Raw genomic sequence first — 4,880 nt, forward strand, 5'->3', positions numbered from 1 at the left:
TCTTAAAGCACCCTCTAACTTTCCTCTATTGCAACGTTTCAATTAAGCAAGACTGACTTTCAAACATAAAGTCGATTACGAAAGACTCCCATACACTAAAAAAGCTCACCAAACAAAAGGCAAGAATTAACGTCCACCACAAAAAAAGTCACGATTTCTTTATCTTCATCGCAAGGAACAAAGGACGGTGACCAAATCCTCGCGCGGAGCAGCGCGGAGCAGTGCGATGATCCGTCCGTGTGACGGTTTTGTGGTAGTCCCGCAATGAGTGCTTGGGCCGTTTGCGCCTTCGCACCGTTGCGATGTCGTAGTCCCAGGTATTCGCGCCTTCTGGGTTGGGGTGGCCTGCGGTGGTTTTAAAAAACCCGGTTTCAGCGTCCTTCATGAAACCGGATAAGATTTGGACGTTCAAGTCTTCGAGTATTGCACGTGTTTCTAACGTACCATGGTCTGTACACGAGCCACAATGACACGTTACAGGTAACGCTCTGTTGGGTATGGCGTCTGGACCAGGCGCTTTCTTAACTTTTAGCTTGGCTAAAAGTTCGCGCAAGCTAAAAGTTCGCGCAAGCTAAAAGTTCGCGAACGTTAGTAGGATTCCTGTGTGTCATTTGATCGACAACAGGCGGTATGAAAAACTCGTGAACCCTTCGAATGTGTTCCACGTCACCCAGATTTTGAACAGGCGAGCATTGTGCTTCCAACGCGTCGGCTAGAACTTCCGCTTTCTCTTCCTTTGAGTAGACAACGCCGTTTAGACCCTGCAGATGGAGCATCCACTTACGCTCCTTGTTAATATTTTTGGACATCCTCCAAAGAGAACTTGTGGGTGAAGTGATTCGAATTGTTCCTTCCATTTGGCGTGGTGATTCCTAATTGTGGTTTTTACTTGCGTTTCAAGGCGATGTAGTGTCCATTTATTATTATTTTTTTATTAACGGCCAAGCCAATAATATAACATACTTCTAGCCAAAAACTTGTTTATTATATCAACAGTGATCAACATCCCCCCTTAGGTTGCACCACTGCCTTGTTTGTTCGTGTGTCAGTCGCGATCTTGTAAGTGTGAGCTTAGCATGGTTAGGGAACGCCCGTAGATTTACTCCTCTACATCTACGGCCACGAACGAGAAAATTCATTTTGACTTTTAAGTAAAAAGGCATACATACATTTAAAAAAACGCGTTACGTTAACAGAATACAAATTCTAAGCTAAACCGTCAAACAATTTTGGTTGAAAAAGTGATCTTTTCAATAGGTATTCATACTATTCTTCAGATCTCGACACTTTTTCAACGAAAATTTTATTTTTCATTTCTTTGGATGCTAATGCCAATATGTATTGCGGCGTAGAAAAAGAGAATAATAGAAGAAATTTGCGCTCTTCATATAATTCGGGGTATGGATTTGCAAATTTATGTATACCAAACCTTTCCTGAAAATTAAAAAGCAATACTACGTGGCAAACACAATAATATTGCAAAAACACTAGCTACAAAAGAGGGCGGAAACCAAAACGACGTCAGATTTGTATCTATCTGGAATGATCTTTAGATCTGCACAGATTTGACATCTTAATTTTCATTTGATACTGACAATGTTAAAACTAGATTATGTGTTCGAGTGTCAACTTGTCACCTCTCTGCGTTACAATAGCAAAAGAACGACATGTGAGAACTCGTAATTTATTAACACAAAAAAGTTCGCTATTTGCTTCATATTTCATTCCTCACAGCACTGAAACATGTTTTGCATATTTCTGTAATTCGGTTCAGTGTAATTCACAAACACTCGTCACTTCCATCTAAGCTTATAACAGATTGATCTATATGGAACCCGCAAATTGATAACGCTAAACACAGAGATTTTAATTAAGACAGTATCTTTATTAGTGTGTAATGTAGGTGAGGTTTTGCATTGATCGTAAAGCGTTTTGGTTTAAAATGGATAATTAGTTTGTCTGCTTACGAAAGCTCACTAAATTATATCAAAGCTTAGTTTGGAATGTTGCGGTTTTAATTAAAGCACAGGTAACTAATTTTGACTAGAGGCGAGTTGGATATAAACAAAACATTCAGCTTGAAGATTTCTATTAGTAGCGCATTATGCGCGATGCAACTTTTGGTTTCTTCAATTAAGTTATTAATTTTGTTTTCTTCGTATTTTCTTAGCAATCATGAAAAGTTACCAGATTAATTAATTCGAAAGCAAACCAAGTTTCGCGAAGTTAATATCGATCTAAACTTATCGTATATAATAGAAACCATTATCATAAAAGTTTTATAAGTTTTACCGTAATTCAACATTAAATTTGGCATCCGCGAATATCATCTCAGGTATAAAATACGTCGACAGAGGAGGCAATAGTCGAGATATATGTGCTGGGATACAGCAACAACTAACAATTTGTTGGGGGCCATACATATTATGTGACTTGGCAAGAAATATCCGAAAGTTCGGTTGTGAAATCCAATTTGATTTATAAACCGTAGAAAAAGTCAGGTTTGAACGAGATTGTTTGCGAAACGTAGAAATTATTCTGGTTAGGCTGTGATACATCGTTGCTATAAATACATACATCATCCATACGCGAAGAGGATACCGATATAATCTGATGGTATCCTCGATGAATATCTTTGTTTATTCGCAGGGTTCAAATTTCACTCAAAGAAGTGAAGCTGTCGTACAATATTGTTCAAAAGGAGTATAAATATTTAATACACACGTGCACTTCTAATTAACTCACTCACTTAATTAACTACACAAACAACGCAAATATCGTTCGATATTTTCATAATCGTCGACAACAAAGAAGTTCAATGTAAACGTAATATTATACTAAATATAAAATTACTTAACAAACAGGAAAGGAAACAATCGCAAAGCAACAGATGAGTTTTGCGGATCATATAAAACCTTTACAAAGACTTGTTGAATCCTTTGTTAACATATGGAGCTTCTTTCTATATGAAGCAAACTTATCTTTGAACGTTTTGTAAAGTCGAATTGAGCAAAAAACTACCCGAATTTTCAGAAATTAATTTCCTAGTTATATCTGTTATAATTCTATATTTAAACACAATTTTTCTTCAATGGTTTTATACATGTGTTTTAAACATTCTTTTTCCGATATTTATTCTTTTATAATCCTTCAACGACATTGATGTTAGTGTGGCACCAGTGTCAAATTCCATGTTTAACCTTGCATGTTCTATGTTTACGGAGATCATGTATTTTTCAGAGGATTCTCCAGATGTCCACTTGATATCGCTCCAATAGTCGTTACTAATGGCAAGGTCTTCTAATTGGTTCGTATTTTCTTTCATTCTACTTGTATTTATCTTGTTGTAATTGTGTTGTAGGCATACACGGGCCAGGTGCCCGGTTTTTTTAAAATTGTGCTTGTGGCATGTAATATTCTATGATTCGTTGGATCCGTGGATACGCAGCCCCGCAGCATAACCATTTTCCTTTTAGATCTTTTGCAGTAACTGTGTTTTTTTATTTTATGTTGGATGCTCTGTTTATCTGATCATGACTGCTGCCTGGCTGACTGTTCGTGGCCATGAGTGCTGTTTCCGCTTTGCCCATTTCTATGGAGGTTGCTATTTTGTTATGTGCAGTTCTGTCATGAGGAATTTTTTTCCGAACGTCTCCATCCGATAGGCTTCTAATGAAATTCTGTTAGCGTCCTTTGTTGAAGGTTTTTCCCACCTTGCCACTCTTCTGTCAGACAATGCAGATTCCCCGCAAGCCTTAATGACACTGTGGTCCTGTACCACCTTTGGAACAATCAATCTTTATTCAACTCCTTTGTTCTTGTTTTGTAAACATCGTGATAATGATAACACTTACGTTAGACCGCAGACAAAGCCCAGTTCTTCGCGTTACTCCGCACGGGAATTTCATCATACCTTGTTTATTTCTTAATCATTTTACACCAAATTTTGTTCACCTTAAAGTATTCTCCATTGACTTACAATACATTTCTTCAAACGATCCTTCCATTGTTCAAAACATTTTTTAACTTCAATATCTAGATGTCCTTTAGGCTTCTCAGCGATTTTTTTTGCTTCTTCCACAGTGGCAAAACGCTTCTCTCTCATGCCCCTTTTGAATATGGGGAACAAAAATAAACCACAGGAGACGTGATCCGGTGAATAAGGGGGGTGCACAATAGATATCATACCGTATTTGTTCAAAAACTGCTTTACGGAGAGAGAAAAATTTTATTGCAATCCTTCTCATGATAAAATCTTCTGAATTGAATTTCATGATATTTCAGACATCTCACAGAATTGATTAATTCTTGGGGGACGGTCTTCACAAACAAGGGCATTGATTTTGTCGATGTTTTCGTCACTTCTTGAGGTTGAATGGCGTTCTGAATATCGCTGACCTTCAATTATCATTTCTTCATTTTTAAAACGTGAAAACCACTCGTCGTCTCTGGTTTTACTTAGGACAGCAGTGTTAAGCATTATATAATAGCTTCCGCGGCCGATTTCCCCAGTAGAAAACAAAATTTCACAGTCGGACATTGCTTCCGACAATCTGCCATGACCTTTTCGGCAAAATGGAAATTTGTTTTACTAAAAAAATTCTTACAGGCGGCCTGATGACCTTGTCCTTGCGAGTGACAGGGACACCTGTCTCAGGAGGCATGACCCTAACGAACACGTAGTCGAACAATGGGTTCCCCCACTCTCCCTCCCTCCCGCACCCCAATTTTGATTTTAGGCTCAAATATCGCTAATGGAAACGCTTTAACTTCTACCTAGTAGGTCCCACCGCCGCTAATCGAATCTGTTCTCGCTCTACGGCCAAAACGCGAATGCCTATAATTACCTCACCAAACTCTAAAACAACTTTTCAACGCCT

Source organism: Photinus pyralis, unplaced genomic scaffold (assembly GCF_008802855.1).
Source record: "Photinus pyralis isolate 1611_PpyrPB1 unplaced genomic scaffold, Ppyr1.3 Ppyr1.4_LG2, whole genome shotgun sequence".
Taxonomy (NCBI): domain Eukaryota; kingdom Metazoa; phylum Arthropoda; class Insecta; order Coleoptera; family Lampyridae; genus Photinus; species Photinus pyralis.